This window comes from Ambystoma mexicanum, chromosome 2p (assembly GCF_040938575.1).
Source record: "Ambystoma mexicanum isolate Mex_15411 chromosome 2p, UKY_AmexF1_1, whole genome shotgun sequence".
NCBI classification, from domain to species: domain Eukaryota; kingdom Metazoa; phylum Chordata; class Amphibia; order Caudata; family Ambystomatidae; genus Ambystoma; species Ambystoma mexicanum.
This window is the reverse complement of record NC_090923.1, coordinates 1202907592-1202932323: the sequence shown is the minus strand read 5'-3', so window position 1 is coordinate 1202932323 and position 24732 is coordinate 1202907592. Positions and strand designations below refer to the sequence as shown.

Below are 24732 nucleotides of genomic sequence, written 5' to 3'. Positions count from 1 at the left end.
AGAGCCCCAGTGATGACGACATGTGGCATCAAAACTGGGGAACGTGCTTTTTAAAACTGAGATGTACTGGAGAATCCTGATTGCCTTGTAGGATCCCTGTCCTTTTTTTTTTCTTCATACTTTAAGACCTTTAATAACAGATGCTTGCAATTGGTTGACTTTGAAAAAAGTGGGTGAAAATTCCATACAAATTAAAAATAAGGTTGTTAAAAATCTCAGTTTGACCAGATACAAAACAATTTAAAAAACCTTTTAAAGAGGTGTATTGAGAAAAAATAGGCTTCTAAAAACATGTTTGTCATTCCCAAAAGACCTTAGGTAGAAATAATTCATGTTGCATACATAATGCAGACCGTTCTAGTTATCTGGTCAATTGTATAAAGCAAGCACTTAAGGTCTTCAGTTCGAAATCTTTGTTAATTTCTTATTGCTGGAATTTCATTCTTTTTGATGACTAAACCGGTTGATGGTTGAGATGGTAAGCCGGTATTTACTCAGCACTACCCTGCTCGGCCTCGGGAGCAGACGTGTTCTCAGCTGGAGGGTCGGCTGTTTTGGTCTCTTTGCCATCTTGTGGTTTAGGGTTATCAGGGCGTCTGCGTCTGTAGTTGAAGTTACGACGATACCAACGTTGAGGTGGTTGCTGACTCTGGGTCCCATCCCCCTGGTTTTCCTCATCTTCTTCATTTATGTCCTCTCGAGGACATAAATGACGAGGAGGGCCCCTGCGGAATCGTGGTCTATAACCCCTGAACATATTTTGTCTCACTGGTCTGCCTTGTTCTCCCGCACCCTGGTTATCAGCATCCTCTAGTAATTCCCCCTGTAAAGGATGAGCATATTGTGGTCGACGTCCATATGGCCTTCGCATGTAGTAAGGTGGGTAACGACGCCTACGAAAAGGGCGCTGTTGTTGAGGATTGCCTTCTTCAGGTGCACTCTCAGTTCCTTCACTTTTTTCTCCACTCTCGCTGTTCTGATAACTTTGTTGGTAATTGCGAGGAGGACCCCGGCGGCGGGGATGATTACGATCTGTTGCATATTTGCTGCATTGAACTGGAACTCCTCCAGGTCCTGTGACATTAGCTGCTTCTGCACCCTTTTCTCCTTCCACTACATCAAACTCCACAATCTCTCCATCCCCTACACTGCGCAGGTACTTCCTGGGGTTATTCTTCTTGATGGCAGTCTGATGTACAAACACGTATTCCTTAGTGCCATTCCTGTTGATGAAACCGTACCCATTTCGTACATTAAACCATTTAACTGTCCCCAGAACCTTTGCGATGACCTTCTTGTCCACAGTTTGAATTGCCCTTGGCTGAGTCCTCCATTATTTTGGGGCGAGGGTTGTTGGGCCCGCAGGAGCAATCCCCAAGACCTCTGGAATACCTGGTATTCTCACCAACAAATCACTAAAGGACGATGGAGACTTGTGATGCCTCTTTTCAACTTTTTCGTCGAAGAATGGTGAGACCCACTACTGGAGCGAGATCGTTTGGATGATTTTCTCAGAGGAGAGTCTCCTCTCGACTCGTCAGAAGATCATGTTTTAGATTTGGATGAAGGGGATTTTGAGGGGGTCCAACCCACCACTAGTTTCCCCTCCACGCTCTTTTAGAGCGTTACCAGTCATTGACTGAGTCGCAGTCAGCCGTTCGATGCTCTGAGGGTCAATGAGAGTCAGTGATCGACATTGTGGCACCGCAATCGTAGTATTTTTTTTAAACCTGTCTTCGACGTCGATGGAGCTGGTGATTAAGACATTTTTCTTAAGTATCGTTTTTATTCAAAAACTGAAGTGCGCTGTAATTCTCACAAAGAGAAAGCTGCGTCGGAAAAACAGAACTGAAGTCAACGTGCGCTGCAAATGCTATATATACTGGTAATGACGTCGACCTCAAGGCGGAGGCCCGAGAGGGACATTGAGTCGACGGAATTGGCGCACACTGCCCTCTAAAATTCCGAAGCAGCTGACGCTGGAAAAGATAATATCAAAAGATGAGGAATACGTGGGAGGACACAATCCACCCGAAATAGTCACATGTAAATAAAAAATAATTCACCAGCATTGGATCTTTCATAGATTAACATGCTTGAATAGAATACCAAGCAGTGAAGCATGCCATGCCCTTGACAACACAGATGAGGTCTTAACTTCCACATTAAGCAGAGCACTTTGACCCTTAAGCATGCTATTTAACCATACAAGGGTAGGAGGGAGAAATAGGCTGCTCCTACCTTACGAAAATAGATGGAGGACCGTCTGTCTGACCGCCGCCTCTCTTCTGGTGTCTTCTGCCATGTTTGGCAAACTTATGGAGTGTGCTCCAGGTGGCCGCTCTATATGATATGTCATTTATAACGCGCCAGTACACAAGTGTTTCTAGGAGCGACTAGACAATGGTGGAAGACAGAGGGAGAACAAGATAAACCGATCTTACTAGGGTTTATGGCATTAAAACTGTGTAAGTGCGACAAACCAAGTGCAGGGGGAAGGGAGAGGGCAAAGTGCCAGGGAGAGGGAAGTGCAATCAGGGCATCATTGCTCTGAGTAAGTACAGCCAGGGTAGCACGGCTCTGAGTAAGTGCAAGGAAGCAGGGGACTGTAGAGGTTACAGTTACAGCCCCTAGTGCGCAGTTGGCCCAGAGGCAGTGCAGGGGAGACTGATCAAGGAGGAGCCTGCTACCCAGTATGACTCTGATGGTAGCCAAGCTACCAGTCTGTGCAGAGACAGGTAGGTCAGCAGGGGAGGGAGGGAGAGAAGGCAGAAGGTCTTGAGCTGCTTCTGGAACTTCAGCTCATCCGGCTCAAGTTTGAGAGGGGCAAGGAGGCCATTCCAGAGGGAGGCCCCTGCAGAGGAGAGATGTACCCCCCCATTCTCTGCCTGGAGAAACGTCTGACCCTCAGTGAGCTTGAGGCAGCTGAGTGGAGGGCTCGAGAAGGAAAGGAAGGTATTTTGGAAGAGAGAATTTGGATGTAGTGCATGCTCTGGCCTCAGAAGGACTTGTGGACAATGCAGAGGGTCTTGAACTTGACCCTTGCAGCCACTGGGAGCCAGTGGAGAGATTTCAGGGCAGGACAGGTATGGTACTTGGGCTTGAGGCAGAGGATAAGTCTTGCAGTACTGTTCTGAATTAGTTGCAGAGGGCAAAGAGTAGAGGTAGGTAGATTGAGAAAGAGGTTGTTGCAGTTGTAAAGCCTAGAGAGAACCAGAGCTCTGGAGAAAGTGAGCTTCTGGAAAGCGAGAAAAGGAAGAATACTTGTGAGGAGCTGCAGCAGTGGGCCTTCTTGGCAAGGCCTGTGATGTGAGGAGAGAACGAGAGAGTGGAGTTGAAGAGGACACCAAGGTGTTTTTTATCTCCCAGGAAGGCGAAGGAAGAGGGCCCAAGGAGGACGGCCAGAGTGAGAGAGGGAAAGCGGGAGCAGGGGTCCCAATGAGAAGTTTCTCTGCCTGGCATTAAGGCAGAGATCGTTGGAGGCGCACCAATCCTGAATCAGCGATAGACAGTCAGGAATGAGCGAGAGTGGAAAGTGGGCTGAGGGGAGTCTGAAAGAGTGCTGAGTGTCATCTGCTAAACACTGAAAATTAGAGGAGAAGGTAGAGAACAGGTGGGCCAAGTAGACATTGAAAAGCCAGGGTGAGAGGATAGACCCCTGGGGAAAACCACATGTGGAAAGAGAGGTGGTGGAGAGGAAAGACCCAAACTGGACCTGGGAGGGTCAGTCCAGGAGGAAGGAAGTCAACCACTCCAGGGCCTGATCCGTGATGCCCAGGTTCACACAGAGCCGATTGATACGGGTGGCGTGATTGACTGTGTCAAAAGCAGAGGGAAGGTTGGAGTTAAGATTAGAGAGCACATCATCACAGGTTTTCAGGGGAGCAGTTTCCGTGCCTATGGCTGCTCTGAAGCAGACTGATGGTCATGGAGACAACCAACAGATTCAGTGTGGAGAGTAAGCTGGGACATGGCCAGTTTTTCCAGGAGTCATCCCAGGAAAAGAGTGATGGAGATCGGGTGATAGTTTGCCAGACAGGTAGAATCGGCAGAAGGCGTTTTAAGGAGCGAGTGCACAAGGGAGTGCTTGAGGAGGGAGGGGAAAGATCCAGTGGCGAAAGAGTGATTGCAGAAATCAGCCAAGTGTGGAGCAAGGGTGTTAATGTGGTCCTTACTGGTTCTGGAGGAGCAGGGGAGCACCTGTTTGGACAACACTTTCATAGATCGGACTGGTCTAGAAATATCATCAGTTATCAGAGAGAAAGAGGAGAAAGTAGGAGGAGAGGGAGAAGCAGCCACAGGGGGGTCGCAGGGAGTTTTAGTGATGAAGTGGGAAGCTAAAGCCTTCCAGAGGGGCTGGGAGGGTACAGGAGATGTGAAGACTGCAGACGGATTGGCCAGCTCCTTGCAGATTTGAAAGAGTTTGACCTTGTTGTTAGCAGCTGCATAGAACCGGGCTTGGATGTGGACTCTCTTCTTGGACAGGACAGAGAGTCTGTAATGCATTTGGAGTAGGCGGCAGGCCAGTTTGTCAGAGGATGCACCTGATGCCCTCCACTTCCTCTCAGCCACCCTGTACTTGCCTTTTCCGAGCTGCGATGTCGGAATCATACCAAGAGTTGCATTTGGAGGTAGACTTCAGGCAGATTCTCATGACAGGGGCAAGGATGTTGGAGAAAAATGCAGGTTAGAAAGGGCTGTGTCAGAGTATGAGTCAGCCACAGGAGGAGAAGCAGAGAAAGCAGAGACAAAGGCATCCACTGTCACATGCTTCATGGGCCGAATGACTCAGAAGGAAGGTGGCAGTGCTGGGATGGGTTTTGCCTGGGGGACAGAGAGTTTGAGGTGAGAGGACAGCAGAAAGTGGCCAGTCCAAGAGAGAGTAGTAGTGAGAGGTTTAGAGAGTCCTTTATCGCCACTGACACTGCCCCCCCTCTAGTGAAGTGTGCCATCGGTGGACCAGGAAGTGAATTGCCTCTGGATTGGTGGCCGTGGTTGATGCAATTTGACACCCAGCATGAAAGGCCTTGCTTTAATATGCATTGTCCTTTATTGCAACCTGAGAATGCCACAAAGAGTCTGGAAAAGTACGAAAATATTTACAGGCCGATTCATGGAATAATTAGCGCGGCGCAAGTGGGCAAAAACGTGCGAATCGCAGTGGAATAGCGAAAATCGCACGAAAAGCAGCGCACGTCGATTCATGGAAGTCCGTGCGCGAGAAAACCAGCGGATGTGCGATAAAAAGTGCGCCGCGCACGTTGGCGCACAGGCCATCTAACAGCGTGCGCCAGGTCACAGCGAAAATCGCACAGGCCACAGCGAAATTCGCACATAGCGCGGCGCACGCAACAAAAGTAGGCGGAACACAGGCGTAACACTTGGAATGGGGAACAACTTGCAAAAACGTGGGCGTCACGGGGGAAGTTCCACACGCGAATAGCCTGGGCGTGTGTATTTCAGGGGTGCGCGGGAAGTTCCACACGCGAATAGCCTGGGCGCGTGTATTTCAGGGGTGCGCGGGAAGTCCCACACGCGATTACAGCAGGGTACGTGTATTTCAGGGGTGCGCGGGAAGTTCCACACGCGAATAGCCTGGGCGTGTGTATTTCAGGGGTGCGCGGGAAGTTCCACACGCGAATAGCCTGGGCGCGTGTATTTCAGGGGTGCGTGGGAAGTCCCACACGCGATTACAGCAGGGTACGTGTATTTCAGGGGTGCGCGGGAAGTTCCACACGCGAATAGCCTGGGCGTGTGTATTTCAGGGGTGCGCGGGAAGTTCCACACGCGAATAGCCTGGGCGCGTGTATTTCAGGGGTGCGCGGGAAGTCCCACACGCGATTACAGCAGGGTACGTGTATTTCAGGGGTGCGCGGGAAGTTCCACACGCGAATAGCCTGGGCGCGTGTATTTCAGGGGTGCGCAGGAAGTCCCACACGCGATTACAGCAGGGTACGTGTATTTCAGGGGTGCGCGGGAAGTTCCACACGCGAATAGCCTGGGCGCGTGTATTTCAGGGCTGTGCGGGAATTATCACACGCGATTTGGCTTGGTACGTGTATTACAGGGGTGCGTGGGAAGTTACACACGCGATTAGGCTGGGTGGGTCCTCACAGGTGTTCCCTGTACACCCTCCACGGCCCCTGCAGGCAGCCCACAAAACAGGGGACTACCCTGCACACCTGCTCATGTCTCCCACCACCCCCACCCCCCCGCCACCAGGGGCACCCTCCACCAGGCCCCCACTCATGTCTCCCACCACCCCCACCCCCCCAGTCACAAGGGGCACCCTCCACCAGGCCCCCACTCATGTCTCCCACCACCCCCACCCCCCAGCATCCAGGGGCACCCTCCACCAGGCCCCCACCCATGTCTCCCACCACCCCCAGCATCCAGGGGCACCCTCCACCAGGCCCCCACCCATGTCCCCTATCACCCCCACCCCCCAGCAGTGCAGGGGCACCCTCCACCAGGCCCCCACTCATGTCTCCCACCACCCCCACCCCCCAGTCACCAGGGGCACCCTCCACCAGGCCCCCACCCATGTCCCCCACCACCCCCACCCCCCAGCAGTGCAGGGGCACCCTCCACCAGGCCCCCACTCATGTCTCCCACCACCCCCACCCCCCCAGTCACCAGGGGCACCCTCCACCAGGCCCCCACTCATGTCTCCCACCACCCCCACCCCCCCGCCACCAGGGGCACCCTCCACCAGGCCCCCACTCATGTCTCCCACCACCCCCACCCCCCGCCACCAGGGGCACCCTCCACCAGGCCCCCACTCATGTCTCCCACCACCCCCACCCCCCCAGTCACCAGGGGCAGCCTCCACCAGGCCCCCACTCATGTCTCCCACCACCCCCACCCCCCAGCAGTGCAGGGGCACCCTCCACCAGGCCCCCACTCATGTCTCCCACCACCCCCACCCCCCCAGTCACCAGGGGCAGCCTCCACCAGGCCCCCACTCATGTAACCCACCACCCCCACCCCCCACCATCCAGGGGCACCCTCCACCAGGCCCCCACCCATGTCTCCCACCACCCCCACCCCCCAGCAGTGCAGGGGCACCCTCCACCAGGCCCCCACTCATGTCTCCCACCACCCCCACCCCCCGGCCACCAGGGGCACCCTCCACCAGGCCCCCACTCATGTCTCCCACCTCCCCCACCCCCCCCAGTCACCAGGGGCACCCTCCACCAGGCCCCCACTCATGTCTCCCACCACCCCCACCCCCCCGCCACCAGGGGCACCCTCCACCAGGCCCCCACTCATGTCTCCCACCACCCCCACCCCCCCGCCACCAGGGGCACCCTCCACCAGGCCCCCACTCAAGTCTCCCACCACCCCCACCCCCCCAGTCACCAGGGGCAGCCTCCACCAGGCCCCCACTCATGTCTCCCACCACCCCCACCCCCCAGCAGTGCAGGGGCACCCTCCACCAGGCCCCCACTCATGTCTCCCACCACCCTCACCCCCCCAGTCACCAGGGGCACCCTCCACCAGGCCCCCACTCATGTCTCCCACCACCCCCACCCCCCCAGTCACCAGGGGCACCCTCCACCAGGCCCCCACTCATGTCTCCCACCACCCCCACCCCCCAGCAGTGCAGGGGCACCCTCCACCAGGCCCCCACTCATGTCTCCCACCACCCCCACCCCCCCAGTCACCAGGGGCACCCTCCACCAGGCCCCCACTCATGTCTCCCACCACCCCCACCCCCCCAGTCACCAGGGGCACCCTCCACCAGGCCCCCACTCATGTCTCCCACCACCCCCACCCCCCCAGTCACCAGGGGCACCCTCCACCAGGCACCCACTCATGTCTCCCACCACCCCCACCCCCCCGCCACCAGGGGCACCCTCCACCAGGCCCCCACTCATGTCTCCCACCACCCCCACCCCCCCAGTCACCAGGGGCAGCCTCCACCAGGCCCCCACTCATGTCTCCCACCACCCCCACCCCCCACCATCCAGGGGCACCCTCCACCAGGCCCCCACTCATGTCTCCCACCACCCCCACCCCCCAGCATCCAGGGGCAGCCTCCACCAGGCCCCCACTCATGTCTCCCACCACCCCCACCCCCCACCATCCAGGGGCACCCTCCACCAGGCCCCCACCCATGTCTCCCACCACCCCCACCCCCCAGCAGTGCAGGGGCACCCTCCACCAGGCCCCCACTCATGTCTCCCACCACCCCCACCCCCCCAGTCACCAGGGGCACCCTCCACCAGGCCCCCACTCATGTCTCCCACCCCCCACCATCCAGGGGCACCCTCCACCAGGCCCCCACTCATGTCTCCCACCACCCCCACCCCCCAGCATCCAGGGGCAGCCTCCACCAGGCCCCCACTCATGTCTCCCACCACCCCCACCCCCCACCATCCAGGGGCACCCTCCACCAGGCCCCCACCCATGTCTCCCACCACCCCCACCCCCCAGCAGTGCAGGGGCACCCTCCACCAGGCCCCCACTCATGTCTCCCACCACCCCCACCCCCCCAGTCACCAGGGGCACCCTCCACCAGGCCCCCACTCATGTCTCCCACCACCCCCACCCCCCCAGTCACCAGGGGCACCCTCCACCAGGCCCCCACTCTTGTCTCCCACCACCCCCACCCCCCCAGTCACCAGGGGCACCCTCCACCAGGCCCCCACTCATGTCTCCCACCACCCCCACCCCCCCGCCACCAGGGGCACCCTCCACCAGGCCCCCACTCATGTCTCCCACCACCCCCACCCCCCCAGTCACCAGGGGCAGCCTCCACCAGGCCCCCACCCATGTCTCCCACCACCCCCACCCCCCACCATCCAGGGGCACCCTCCACCAGGCCCCCACTCATGTCTCCCACCACCCCCACCCCCCCAGTCACCAGGGGCACCCTCCACCAGGCCCCCACTCATGTCTCCCACCACCCCCACCCCCCAGCATCCAGGGGCACCCTCCACCAGGCACCCACACATGTCCCCCTGCCCCCAGGTCCTGACGATACTCAATCATGGCAGTAATGGGCAGCATACCCAGCACAAACACCCAGGCAAGGATTGCATCCACCCACATAGTGAATGCAATTACATGATACAACCCCAATGGCAAGTATGTAAATGAACACATGTCCGTCACACACACATACACAATGGGTGCAAGTGAATGTCAAAACCCATATCATGACATGTATGAAACCAATGAGAAAATACCACAAGTGAAAGTTAAAAAAACATGTATTAAAGATGAAAAATAAGTAAAAAAATAAAACATACAACAATGGGGATAACAAAATAAATGGTCCATGTCCGAGAACAAATGTAAAAAAAAAAAAAAACAAAGTAATCCAAAAACAAATTTTGTCCAAAGCAAAATCATGTGGAAGTAAAATAATGAAAAACCATTTCCTCATGGTGAACACAATAATTAATAAAAAAAATGTTTCTTCAATAAGCAAACTATATACACGAAAATTCCAGGGTCCATGAGCCCAACACCATAAATGAAACCTACTACTACCTAATGAAAATAATATATACAAAGAAGTGGCCATTGTCCGAGCGGTCCAAAAATAAAAAAATTAATAAAGGAAACCTAACACTAACTAACTAAATAACTATATACAAAGGCAGCGGGCAAGTCCTGCGGATCACTCGGTGATGTTGCTGGCCAGGGCATCATCGAACTCCATGTCGATGTCCTGGAGGCGGGACTCTGTCCTGGCCCCGAGGTCTCGCAGGGATAACCCCATGTCCAGCTCAAACTCCCTGCGAGCTTCCTCGAGGCACTCAGCCCACCTCAACGCCCGACGCATGGAGAACTCCGCCCTGACCATGGTGAGCCGCTCCTCTTCCGCCCGCTGCCGCTCCGCACCTATCCGCTGGACCAACTGCTCCCACACGGAAGACACCACCATCCCAGGGTTGCCCTGCCCTCCGGCCGATGCCTGCCCCTCTGATCTTGAAGGCCCCGAGCCATGATGCCTCCCACGTCGAGCCTGCTGCTGCCTCGGACGCCACTGCCTCTGCCAGCACGACGGCATCCAGGCTGATGGAAACCACCGACGCCGTCGTGCACGTGCCCTGCCCGATGATGCTGTCACATCTTCCATCTGCTGGGGTCCAGTTGCTGTGTTGTCCACCCCTGCTGGACCTCCGACTCCCAACTGTGGCAGGGATGGGATCCCCACCGAGCTGGCTGCATTGGTCGGGGCAGGTCCACAGGGGGCCCTGGTGGCATCTGGGCCGGAAGACGGCAAGGAGAACGACTGGTGTATAGCCTGCACAGAGGAGGAGAGGGCCGCCAGATTGGACAACACATGCAGGAAACCCCCGAACATGGCCGATCCCAATTGGGCCACGTCGGCACGGTGCACTTCATGATGACGTGCGTCCTCCTCCCGGGAAGCATGCACGGCATCACGAATCACAGCCGTGCGCATCGCGACCCCAATCAGGACCTTCTCCACACGGCCAGGGGTTCCCACGTCCGCAGGTGGGGTGGAGTCAGGTGACATGGACATCCCCTCTACCAGCAGACGGGCCTGGGACGGGGCATCCCTGCTGGTGCATGGTGGTGCACTCACAGGGTCAGGGACAGCGACATGCACAGGCCCCTCCACGGTGACCTGTGCTGCCTCCTGCCCCTGGCCATGGACTGCACCACTTGCACCAGCAGGGATGCCCCCACCAGGCCCCATGTGTGCCCCAGTGGCGGCCTCCTCCTCCTCTGTGCAAACCACCAACCTGGATGGCTCCTCACCGTCTCCCACCGTAGCAGGCCCCTGTGGGGGCTCACCCACCCCTTCCGCTGCAGCCGTGGGGGCATCCCCGCCGCCTTGCTCCACAGCGCCGTCTCCGCCCTCTTCTTCACTAGCCGCTGCGTAGAGGGAGACAAAGAACACAAGCATCAGGGCACTGTACAATGGTCCCCTAGACAGGAAGCAATAGCAGATGAGCACCACTGTCAAAGTACACTTCCATCATGTCCCTCCACAACACATGGGTCAGTCCAGGCAAAACACACACAGTAACAGGCATGGTGCATGCCATGGACATTTCCATGCATGTCCAATGGACTCTTGAAACATTCAATGATATGTAACTCACATGCATCATGGCTCATGCCTATCACATGCACACACTTCACCTCAGTCACATCCATCTGGCCCCAAACACACCAAACACAGCGGATACAAGGGTAATTTGGCTGCTTCACTGAATCTGTGCATTGTCACACACATGTGTCATGCATCCATGGCATGCACAAGTCACAGACACGCAGGTCAGGCACACAGACATGGCTACCATATATGTACCTGGCATCAGCACCCATCCCTCACCCCCACCCATGTCCAGGTACAGAGACTGGCATGCTCTCATGTTCAAAATCTGCATAGGGCTCCCCATGCGGCATTTGAACACATGCAACAACCATGTGGGTCACACATCACTGGTCGCACATGCATTACCATGATGTCCCTGCACACATACATGCATACATGGCCTATGGCACACATACAGGCAAGTATCATAGAACCAGCACACCGCAACATGCCCTGTCTCACACAGTAATGCTTGGACACTTACCGCTCAACTCCAGACGGGCCTCCCTCTCAAGGATCTGGGAGTGGAGCGCTGGGCGTACGCGTTCCAGGACCCTCATCTGGATGGAACTCATGCTGCCCCGGCCCCCCCCCACAAGGCGCCGGCCCTTCACAAGGGTCCTGGACCTCAAGTCCTCCCAGCGCTTCTTGATCTTCAGGACGTTGCGGGTTGCCACCCCCTCCGCGTTGATGGCAACCACACAGTCGGCCCAGATCCTCTCCCGTCCTTCCTTGCTGGCGCGGGACGATCCAAAGAGGGCATCATACTGCCCCAGGACATGCTCCACCAGGACACCAACTTCGTTGTCAGTGAAGCTGGTGCCCCTCTGCCCCTCTGGCCTGGGGTTGCCACTGGTGCCAGATGTGGAAGTGCCCGACATGGCAACCCCAGAGGCAGGTGTGGGTGGGCAACTGGGTCCTGGGGCCGGACTGTGTAGCCGTGTCTGGGGCATCAGCCAGTGCCGGACGAGCACTCTTCCTCTTCCGCTTGGAAGGTGGTGGTGATCCTGAGTGTCCTGCGCCGCTCTGGACACTAGGGGCAGGAGCCCTGGTGGACTCTATATCAGGAGTGTGGGATTGCACACTCAGCATGGGAGTTGGTGCAGGCATTGGCTCTAGTGTGATGGTGTCAGGGGGAATGTCAGCAGCATGGACTAGGACCGACACTGTCCTGGCTGGGTGTGTGAGGGCTGGGGTGGATGGAGCCGCAGCTGCCCCTGCAGCCTCTCCGCCCTGCCTCCTTGGTGCAGCAGATGACCTTGCTGGCCCAGATGCACGTGGCATGGTGACATCAACGTGCACCAGCGCACGTGTCATAGGCCTGCTGACCTGGAAGTCAGCCATGGAGTCAGCCAGATCTGGTGCCACAATGGGCTGGTCCAACAAGGGCTGAGCATGGATGGTGTCAGCCACATCAGCCTCAACGGGAGGGGGGGGATTATGGGTGCCCTTGACTGGTCCTCCACACATGGGGGGACAGGCTCACCCTGCAAGTAACGACCACGTCCCCTACCGGATCCACCACGGCCACCACTTATGGCTCTTCCACCTTTGCCACCCTTACGGAATCCTTGCCTTCTAGCCATGGCACTGATGTAAATGTGCGTATGGGAGTGGCTGGAAACTATTGTCCTGGGCAATAGGGGGTCAAAGGGGTTGGGTACCAGATGGTAATTGTACCCTAGTGCTCTTGCAAGGCTGATTGTAACCCCTGGGGAAAGATGACGGGTCACGCTACGCACAGGAGCCCCAAAAAAGGGAGATGACGTGCACGCAACCCCTCCTAGACCACGTGTGCAGAAAGTAAAACCTGCACTACGCTGTGGCACCCAGTAACACAAGAATGAACGTATGCGTGTCACACGCAGCCTAGAATGACCTCTGAAGGGGTAGGCTACACACGGGGCAAGCACAGATGTTAGATACGTGCGTGACTCACCGTCTGCATGGTAAACGAGCGTGTAAAAGGAGCACGTTTGGTTGGCAACACCCCCGCCAAAAGAAGATTTCTACCCTGTCTGAGGAGACAGGACAACAGTAGAAGGGAACACTGTTTGAGGGAACAGGCCCAGGTAAACCAGTAAAAGCGAAAAAAGAGAAAAAGCTGTCAGAGGTAACAGGGAATACGAACTTGAAACGCTGTGAAGTAAATCGCGTGTGAAACGACAAGAAGTACAGAATTCACCCACTCGCGCTCCACGAAAAGCACGTACAAGGAAAACGTGTTCTACACATACCTTTTATACAGGGCCACACGTCCAGCGTCACTTACGTGGCGTGTACGCGCTAGGGCCATTTCCACCAATTACACGCTTTGTCACTTCTGCGTGTAGGGACATTTCCACCAATTACACGCTTTGTCACTTCTGCGTGTAGGGCCATTTCCACCAATCACACACGATGAGACTCTGACGTGCAGTCTTTCCACGTGTGCTCTGTCATCACGTGCTGTGTGGGAAACACCCGTGCGGGTCACGTCACAGACGCGCTTACGCGCTGAGGGCCTTTGGTCCAATAGAATCGCGTATGCGTGCTGACGCGCTTATGCGCTAAGGGCCTTTCCTCGATTTTCACGCTGACGTGCAGGATTTTCACGTGCCAAATCACTCCGTACCAAGCTGGCCACGCGTAAGCACACGGAAGACCACGCTCCTGCCCAGAAGGCCAAACTACTGCCCCCCAGAGCCCCGAGCACGCTCCCACCTACCATCTGCTGCTGCCTGCTGCCCACGTGCACTGCCATTTGCTGCCTGCACATCAGCCAGGGGTGCTGTTGCTGTGACCACCCCTGCTGGAACCGAAGACTCCCGACTGGGATTCCATCGCTCCACAGCCCAGCCCCAGGACCCAGTTGCCCACCCACTCCTGCCTCTGGGGTTGTCATGTCGGGGCAAACACCATCTGGGACCACTGACAACCCCCGGCCAGAGAGGCAGAGGGGCACCAGCTTCAGTGCCACCGAAGTTGGTGTCCTGGTGGAGCAAGTCCTGGGGCAGTATGATGCCCTCTTCGGAAGTTCCCGCGCCGACAAGGAAGGACGGACTCGGATCTGGACTGACATCGTGACTGCCATCAACGCGGAGGGGATGGCAGTCCGGGACTTACAACATGTCAGGAAGCGCTGGGAGGACTTCAGGTCCAGGACCCTGAACAAGGCCCGGCGCCTCTTGAAGGCAGCGGATGCCAAGGGGCGCCGGGGCCACTTGTCGGAAGAACAGATGGGGGTCCTGGAACGCATATCCCCTGCGCTCCACGTCCAGGTCCTGGAGAAGCAGACCCGTCTGGAGTCGAGCGGTGAGTGTACATGCATCCTGATTGTGAGCAGTGCGTATGGTGATTATTCGGTATTGTGCAGGTTGCACATCTGTTTGTATGGGGTCGAGTATGGGTGGGGGTGTGCATGGCCGTGGGGCTGACACATGCGAGGGCTGTAATGTGTGAGACATGGATGGTGCTTGTGTGTGTAGGCTTGCATGGCAAATGCAGTTGTGCGTGCACACATGTTTGTATGTATGTGTATGTAAGTAGACATGTCCGTGATGTCACGCATGTATGTTGTTTTGGGCTGCATGTATGAGCACTGTGTACATGTGCATGTGTGTGTATTTGACAAGGGTGCAACAGTGATGCAACATGGATGCATGTGACTGCGGTATGTGTAAGCCTGATTGGCAGATGTGACATGGATGCCCGTCTGAACAGTGCCACACTTGGCAGAGGTGTACACATGCATGCAAGTGTGGTGGTGTGTGTACATGTGTGGTGCACTTCCTGTGTTGCATGTGATGTCTGGGTCACCTTTGGCTGCTCATGCTGTTGTATGTGTATGGATGGTGGTGGCAGTTGCGATATGGCTGTGGTATGGCTCATGTGTGCGAGTTGCAATGACATTTGTGTTGGGGATTGTGATGACATGTCTGAGGTTTGCCAATGCCACTCATGTGCAACTGTCATGTGTGTATGTGTCCATTGTACAGTGCCCTGATCCCTGTGTTTTGTTTCTCCCTGTCTGCAGCGTCAACTGATGAAGAGGGCGGAGAAGGTGCTGTGGAGCACAGCGGCGGGGATCCGACCGCCAGCCGGAGACGCAAGGCCCGGCTCCCCTCCCGTGTTGTCACCTCGTCGGGGAGTGAGGAGTCCGGTGCCGCGTCCCAGGCCGCAGCTGCCGGGGGGAGGTCCAAGAGGCGGAGGTTGGAGTTGGACTCCTCGGCAGCAGAAGGGGCAGCTGGGACCCCACAGGGCCCAACAGGGGAAGATGGCACTGAGTCATCCAGGTTGGTGGGGGGTCTGGTGGAGGAGGAGGCCGTGCAAGCACCAGAGACGGGGTCTGGAGGTGGGGATCCCACTGGTGCTAATGGTGCAGTCCAGGACCAGCGACAGGAGGCAGCACAGGCCGCCGCGGAGGTGCCTGTGTGCAATCCTGTCCCCGATCCTGTCCCTGCATCATCTTGCACCAGCAGGGATGCCTACGTCCAGACCCGTTTCCAGGCAGGGGATGAGCTGACGTCAACTGGCCTTCCTCTGCCTGCGGACGTGGCTATCCAGGTCCGGGTTGAGCCTGTCCTGGCTGGTGTGGCGTTGCGTCAACGGGCCATGCGAGGTGACCTGCAGTCTTTTCATGGAGAGACTGCACGTCAGCCTGCTGGGACAGGTCACCCAGACCGGATTCCTCCGTCTGATGGGCCTTGTTCCGACCCCCTCCTCAACTGGACCCCCTACGCGCCAGTCGTCCTCTGTGCCATCTTCCCACCCATCAGTCACCTGGGTGCCCTGTGGAGCTGCCTCTGACAGTGCGGCCAGGCTGGTGGAGGAGGCATCCCTGCCACAGTCGGGAGTCGGACGTCCAGCAGGGGTGGCCACATCAACAACTGCACCCCAGCCGGCGGAGGATGTGCAGGCAGCAGGAGGCAGTGCACGGGCAGAGGCAGAGCAGCAGCAGCAACATGGTGGGAGCCATGAAGGCTCGGGGCCTTCGACATCGGAGGGACTGGCATCGGCCGGAGGGCAGGAGGACCCAGGACAGAGAGTGTCTTCCGTGTGGCAGCGGTTGGGCCACGCCATAGGTGCGGAGCGGCGGCGGGCGGAAGAGGCGCGGCTCACAATGGTCAGGGCGGAGAACTCCATGCGGAGGGCCCTGAGGCGGGCCGAGTGCCTCGAGGCAATCCGCAGGGGGTTGGAGGAGGACACGGCGTCGTCCCTGCGGACCCTCTGGGCCATGGAACTGGACCGCCTCCAGGACATCGAACAGGAGTTCGATGATGCCCTGGCCCGGAACACCACCGAGTGAGCCGCTGGACTTGCCCGCCGCCTTTGTATATAGTTCTTTAGTTTTAGGTTTCCTTTGTTTTTTCTTATGATTTGGAGTCGACGGACACTGCTCCACTTTTTGTATATAGTTGATATTTAGGTAGGTTTTTTAGGAGGTTTCCTTAGTTCAGTTGTGATGATGGACCCTTGTTATTTTTGTACATAGTTCTTTGTTGCATGGAGAGTTTTTACATTTCACTTTGGACAACATTTTTTGGATTTGATTTTCTACTTTTGTGTTTTTATGCGGACATGCAGCTTATTTTTTCACATTTACATTGTAGTTAGTTTTCTTTCTTTAGCATTCGTATTTTTGTCCAATACATTTTTTTTTCCATTGTTCACTGTGTGGTTTCATCTCATTGGTTTCATGCATGTCATGTTGTGTGTTTTCCCATTCAATTGGAAAATATGTGTGTGACGGACATGGGTTCATTTGCTTCATGAACATTGGGGGTGTAACATGTGTTTTCATTTCCATGTGGGTGAATGGGTTACTTGGTAGGGCTTTTTGCCTGTGGAGGCTGACCATTACGCACATGATTGGGGATTGTGAGGACCTGGTGGGGGCTGCACATGGTGGCAGGGGGGTGGGGGTGGTGGGAGACATGAGTGGGGGCCTGGTGGAGGGTGCCCCTGGATGGTGGGGGGTGGGGATGGTGGGGGACATGAGTTGGACATGGGTGGGGGCCTGCTGGCAGGTGCCCCACAGTGCTGGGGGGTGGGGGTGGTGGGGGACATGAGTTGGACATGGGCGGGGGCCTGCTGGCAGGTGCCCCACAGTGCTGGGGGGGTGGGGGTGGTGGGGGACATGAGTTGGACATGGGTGGGGGCCTGCTGGCAGGTGCCCCACAGTGCTGGGGGGTGGGGGTGGTGGGAGACATGAGTGGGGGCCTGGTGGAGGGTGCCCCTGCACTGCTGGGGGGTGGGGGTGGTGGGAGACATGAGTGGGGGCCTGGTGGAGGCTGCCCCTGCACTGCTGGGGGGTGGGGGTGCAGGGGGACATGAGCAGGGTTGCAGGGTAGTCCCCTGTTTTGTGGGCTGCCTGCAGGGGCTGTCGAGGGTGTACAGGGAACACCTGTGAGGACCCACCCAGCCTAATCGAGTGTAAAACTTCCCGCGCACCCCTGAAATACACGCGCCCAGGCTATTCGCGTGTGGAACTTCCCGCGCACCCCTGAAATACACGTACCCTGCTGAAATCGCGTGTAAAACTTCCCGCGCACCCCTGAAATACACGCGCCCAGGCTATTCGCGTGTGGAACTTCCCGCGCACCCCTGAAATACACGCGCCCAGGCTATTCGCGTGTGGAACTTCCCGCGCACCCCTGAAATACACGTAGCACGCTGGGAGACATGAGTGGGGGCCTGGTGGAGGGTGCCCCTGGATGGTGGGGGGTGGGGGTGGTGGGAGACATGAGTGGGGGCCTGGTGGAGGGTGCCCCTGGATGGTGGGGGGTGGGGGTGGTGGGGGACATGAGTTGGACATGGTCAGGGGCCTGCTGGCAGGTGCCCCACAGTGCTGGGGGGTGGGGGTGGTGGGGGACATGAGTTGGACATGGGCGAGGGCCTGCTGGCAGGTGCCCCACAGTGCTGGGGGGTGGGGGTGGTGGGGGACATGAGTTGGACATGGGCGAGGGCCTGCTGGCAGGTGCCCCACAGTGCTGGGGGGTGGGGGTGGTGGGGGACATGAGTTGGACATGGGCGGGGGCCTGCTGGCAGGTGCCCCACAGTGCTGGGGGGTGGGGGTGGTGGGGGACATGAGTTGGACATGGGCGGGGGCCTGCTGGCAGGTGCCCCACAGTGCTGGGGGGTGGGGGTGGTGGGGGACATGAGTTGGACATGGGTGGGGGCCTGCTGGCAGGTGCCCCACAGTGCTGGGGGGTGGGGGTGGTGGGAGACATGAGTGGGGGCCTGGTGGAGGGTGCCCCTGCACTGCTGGGGGGTGGGGGTGGTGGGAGACATGAGTGGGGGCCTGGTGGAGGGTGCCCCTGCACTGCTGGGGGGTGGGGGTGGTGGGAGACATGAGTGGGGGCCTGGTGGAGGCTGCCCCTGCACTGCTGCGGGGTGGGGGTGCAGGGGGACAAGAGCAGGTGTGCAGGGTAGTCCCCTGTTTTGTGGGCTGCCTGCAGGGGCTGTCGAGGGTGTACAGGGAACACCTGTGAGGACCCACCCAGCCTAATCGCGTGTGGAACTTCCCGCGCACCCCTGAAATACACGTACCCTGCTGAAATCGCGTGTAAAACTTCCCGCGCACCCCTGAAATACACGCGCCCAGGCTATTCGCGTGTGGAACTTCCCACGCACCCCTGAAATACAGGTACCCTGCTTAAATCGCGTGTAGAACTTCCCGCGCACCCCTGAAATACACGCGCCCAGGCTATTCGCGTGTGGAACTTCCCGCGCACCCCTGAAATACACGTACCCTGGCTAATCGCGTGTATAACTTCACGCGTACCCCTGATATGCACGTTACCCGCTTTGCGTTCCTTGTTTGGCAGCCCTGTAAACTGGTCCAGGGTTAGCGCAGCCCTTTGCGATGATTTAGCGATTTTGATGGCTTTTCCTTGCACGAGGGCGTTCTTGGGGGCGTTACTGGCGCTGCTGCAGGGTCGCTGCGATACTCTGCGCCACGGCTGGTTTGGGAGCCTAAAATCCATGAATACGCTGTGCGCGGAAATCGGTTTTAGCGCACGTGCCTGGCGCAGACAATTGCACGCGGACACTCTGCGCCAGCCGCTTGCGACACTTTTCTGCGAAATTCTATGAATTACCCTGTTAGTTTATTGTATGTAGAACTTCAGCGCTTGTGAGGGATCCAATGATTGAAGAGCACGCTCTGCTGCTGACGAGTGGTTGCTGAAAAACGTGGGGAGTACTATTCCCCCCCCAGAGAAAGTCATCTTAGAGACCACTTTCGGGATGAATTTGGGGTGGGGTCTGAGAATAACATGATCCTTTTGAAAGGTTACAAAAGGCGCCTCTGCAGAGAGAACTTGAAGCTCATGAATTCGCCTCGCTGATGTTATGGCTAAGAAGGTGACCTGCCAGGATAAGAAACGTAAATCACATCGATGGATAGGTTCATACGGTGCTGCCATTAAAGCAGACAACACGGTATTGAGACTCCAAGAAGTACTGGGTGTGTGCCCTAGGTAAAGTACGCAATAATCCTTTGAGAAACACCTTGACCACAGGCTCAGAGATGAGCGAACTCTGATGTGGTTTCGTGGTGTAAGCGGCTATGACGAAGAGATGTGCTTTAATGGATGATTGAGATACTCGGCTCTCAGCCACTTGGCCTACAGATACTGTTAGATGCTGTAGGTCTGATGTTGCACACCATGCGGTGAAACGCCATCCCTTTCTTGGAGTAAGTGGAGCGAGAGAACTGCGCTCTGGAAGCCCTGATAATGTCCCAGCATTCTGCAGTCAGTGTTAAGTTTTCCAGTTTTCGCTGTTCAGAAACCAGCCCTTGAGGGACAGACTCGCTGGATCATGGTGGTGAATCTTGACATTGGGCCTCATTACACGGTAGGGATTACCAGCACTGGTAAGGGCACCGGTGCCGGTAATCCCTTACCGCCCTACTACGAGGTCCCTTAGCGGGTCCCTCCCCTAATGCCTGGTTTTACGCTAAGGAACTTCAGAGCTAATAACGGTACCGTTATTAGCTCCTTCCCCATTCCCATTGAGCTCTATGGGGGCTCAAATGGGAATGGGGAATGGTTCCCGGAATGGGGACTTACCGGGTCCTCTGGGGTCGGAATGACCCGGTAAGTCCCTATTCAGGGAACACGGACCCGGAATGCGGTAAGGGGGTAGCGATGGCGCTAATCGCGCCATGGCTACCGCCTACCGCCTACCGTGTAATGAGGCCCATTGTGTTGTGTCAACAGACGCTGGTGCGGCCTGAGTCGAATGGGCGCATTTGAAGGAGGGTTGAATGCCAGACTTGTTGGGCCCATGCCGGTGCTATGAGAATCATTTGGCATGGTCGTTCCATCATCCTCAGAAGAACTTGTGCTATCAATGGTGTTGGGGAGGTGGACCCAATTTATGGAGAATACGTCCCCCAGGGATTGGTCTTCTGGGTACCTGGAGGTGAGGGCACTTTGCATCACTGTTCGTGGTGAATAAGTTGATCCGCGGCTGGCCCCATTTGCAGAAGATTCAATTCCTTGTTGTCCAGTTCGCATTCGTGGGATGAGTAACCTCTGCCGAGTTTGTCCGCTAGGACATTGTTCTTCACTGGCAAATGTTCCGCCCTCACTTGAACTCTGTGTTTGAGGGCCCAACTCCAAAGTTTCTGCACTTCTGCTGACAGAACTGGTGACCTTGTGCCTCCCTGCTTGTTGGTGTAGTGCATGGAGGTTGTATTGTCTGTTTGGACTGTGACCACATGTCCCATCAGCACCGGCAGGAAAGATTTTAGCGGCCAACCAATAGCCCTAAGTTCACGGACGCAGATTTGGAGGTGCAAGTTCTTTCAGTGAGCATGCACCCTTCACTTGAAGTTCCCCAGATGTGCTCCCAAGCCAGTGTAAGAAACCTGAAGGTGTCTCACCTGCTAGTTCCTGGAGATCTGTCACCCAGATGTCCAGGACACAGCCATCTCTTTTGGATCCAGTTCCTGGCGGGTGGACCATTGCGGGAGGATCACCTGGGTGAGGGGTCTTTGGGGAGCGGAAGTGGGACACCTGATGGCGTGACGTGGTATCCCCTTCCCTGTCACACCTTTACCCCATCCTACCAGGTAGTTTGGAACTCAACCCCACCACCCCTTCACAACACAAACACTTTCTCACAGACGGCTTGCTGTGAGAGAAAACAGACTAACACCCGAGTTGTATACCTGACATGTCCCAATACGATAGTCAGGCAGGGTCAGGCAATCACTGACCCTCTCTCTCTCTCTCTCTCTCTCTCTCTCTCTCTCTCTCTCTCTCTCTCTCTCTCTCTCTCACACACACACACACACACACACACACACACACACACACACACACACACACACACACACACACACACACACACACACACACACACACACACACACACACACACACACACACACACACACACACACACACACACACACACACACACACACACACACACACACACACACACACACACACACACACACACACACACACACACACACACACACACACACACACACACACACACACACACACACACACACACACACACACACACACACACACACACACACACACACACACACACACACACACACACACACACACACACGCCTTCCATTACAGAGCACACTCTGAGCGAGGCAAAGCACACGAGGAAGCAGTAGTTCCAAGATGGCAGTTTCATACAAGGCAAAAGATGGCAAAACATAAGGGGATCGACAGGAGGGAAGTGCCCTTGACCTTTTTGATGAGGAACCATTACTTTCACGGGACCTACAGAATAGAAAGCATAAGACCAGAAAACCAGGCTTAATAATCCTGCATTGTGTGTCGGAGGTACCCAGGGCTCTCCCGTGTCTATAATCAAGGTGGGGGGAATCCCCTGCTGCTGTGTTACTGTACTTGGCTCCTACAACAAAGCAGAGCCAGTGAAATCAACACAGCTAGGGACTTGGGGAGGCTGATAACAGACTGGTCTGTGTTGAAGCTAAGGTTGCAAGCAGCAACATTGTATGGTGAACGCTCAAGCGAACAGTGTATGAAGCACATGTGAGATACCAATGCGAGTACAATTGGACAACAGATGAGTGATTAAACTTTGAAACCAAGATACGATACCTTAGACAGATTGGTCCGGTACCACATGCATGCTCATTCGAAGGTCTCTGTAAGGTATCCAACTGAGAGGTGGCAAAAGCGAAAGAGTGACAAAGAATTGTGAATCTAAGTGGTCCTACAATGGGTCAAGCAAAATCCTGTGCACAATCGAAGGTCTTGGATATTAATAGAGTAAAGAAAGTTGATGACAAAGTAGATAAAGTTGGTCCGAGCGCGAAGGAGGGAGATCAGCTTAGAGCTTTTGGATAAAGCAAGTTTGTGTTAAAGTAAATTAAAATTGGTCGGAGCCCGTTGGAGGGAGACTGATTGAACATTGTGTTGAAACGGATCTGAGCCCGGCGGAGGGGGATCCAGGGTGAACTGTGAATCACCCAAGACATTGGATAGATGAAAATTCTACAAACATTGTGTTAAAGAGGATCTGAGCCTGGCTGAGGGGGATCCAAGGTCAATAGTGAATCACCCAAGAAATTGAGTGCGATTGAATTCCTGAAAGGAAAATTACTTATTGTTTGTCGCATGAGGCCTTCTGAAAGAAGAGACTTTGAAAGGTAAAGAGACTTGGGCATGGAAGGCCCTGATGCTAATGTTTGAACTGCACCCTCGTCTCGAGAAGCCATAGACTGTGCTAAGCTTGAGTGCGTCATCCTGTGCTGAAACCGTGGGAAAGGGATGCCAATGGCCTGAATATCCTGACTTATCATTTCATGGACACTTCTTTCTTTTACATGACATTGTTCCCCACACAAGTTGTAATTAGAAGTAAGGATTGGCAATAGTTTTTTTTAGTATATGTCCTTTTATTTTGACAAGACACGACTAGGACTGCGTTATTATTAATTGATGGTCGTAGCTTGCTCCCATCTTTCGATTTAGAAATAGATAGGCATTTTCCAAACCTTTTGTGTAAAGTTCAATAAACACCCTTGAACTGTGGTCACTTGTGTCTGTCTTACTGTTGATACCCTGCCTTCCTTACACCTGACGGCGAGGCATCCGTTCTAAGGAGCAGTGTTGACGTGGGTGACTGAAACGGCATGCCTTGGTTTAGATTTCTTCCCTTGGCCCACCACTGTAGTGCCTCGTGGAAGGATGGTGTGAGGTTTACAACATCTCCAGCGTTTCCTGGTTTGGTCTCATTCGTAACCAGCAGTTGGGAATTAGGTAACTACAGGAGGACATTATGCCCAGGAGGGATTTGAACTGGCATTGTTGAGAAACCAAGCAACCAGCCCTAGCATTGCGGTTATCCTTTCGGATGACAGACGTATCCTCTGAATGCAAGTGTTCAATTCCACTCAGAGCTAAGAGGGCGGTTTGAGACAGTATCAGCAATGATTTGGGTTTGTTGATAGAAAAATCTAGACCTTCCAGCATTGATGTTGTCTGTGCAACTGCCTTGGCTGTGACCCTTCAAGAGTTTGCTTTTATCAGCCAGTCGTCCAAGTACGGGAACACCTCTATCCCTGTTCGCGTAAGGTGTGCTGCCACTGGTGCTAGGTACTTCGTAAATACCTTTGGGGCCGATTTGGGGCTGAGGGGCAGCATGCAGAACCTTAGATACCTTTTGTGCGCTGGGTGGATCGGAATGTACACATCTTCCAGGAGTAGGGTCGCCAGGAAGTTGTCTTTGTTGTAACCATGGGAGCACCCGTTCAAGGGTCACCATCTTGAATTTTATGAACCTGATGAATTTGTTTAAGGCCCTCAGGTCTAATATTTGGCACCACTGGTGGTTCTTCTTTTTCCTCTGTTTTTCCGGGACAAGTTCTATGGCTGCCTTCTTTAGGAGCTTGTCCACTTCTACCTTTAGATGTTCCAGTAGGTAGACCCTTTCGGAGGTAGGCAAGGTGGATGACCCAGAAATTCAATTGTGTATCCTGCTTGCACCACCTGTCGAATGTTCTTTATTGTCAGTGTTGGCTTATTGGTCCTCCCACAGGGGTGCGATGTGGGTGGCGTGACGATGATTTGACAATTTTTCTTAGTGTGGGTCCTTGCTTGGCCCAACCCGCGCCTGCCTCTTTGTGTGTGGTATCTAGTTGTTGACGTTTGGTACCTGTTGCCAGTTTGGTACGATGTGGGGGATGATCCTTGGGTGTTGAAGGATCTGTTGTACCTTTTGCATCTTGCGGTGGAGTTATAAAGGGCACAAAATGTACATCACCCTTTATCCTTATCTCTGAGCGAGCTTATTGCCCTTGCTGTGTTTGTGTCAGATTTGATATGTTTGAGGTGGTCGTCTATCTTTTTGCCAAAAAGGTCTTGCCTATCATAGGGCATGTCCAGCATTTGTGCCTGCACCCCAGGCCAGAAATTGGTTGCCTTCATTCAGGCCTACCTTCTGAGTACTGTACCATGGGCCACTTGTCCGAATCCACATTCGGCCATGTCTACTGCTGTTTCAATCATATGATCGGATGAGGCTTCCCCATCTGTCACAACGGCCTTTGTCTCCTCTTGGAACTCTGCCGGCAGACATTTGGCTAGTTTAGACATTCTCAGCCATAGCTCCCAGTCGAATATAGCTGCCATTGCCAGTGCGTTAGCCAT

The 24732-nt window shown here is 55.4% G+C and overlaps 1 long non-coding RNA gene and 1 pseudogene across 1 annotated transcript in view; one reads left to right on the top strand and one right to left on the bottom strand.

Moving 5' to 3' along the window:
• The window catches only part of LOC138567337 (uncharacterized), a 132373-nt gene that overhangs the window by 64196 nt on the left and 43445 nt on the right, over positions 1–24732 (top strand). The gene's annotated exons all lie outside the window — the stretch shown is intronic.
• Positions 103–24732, bottom strand: LOC138566105 (Y-box-binding protein 1 pseudogene; annotated as a pseudogene).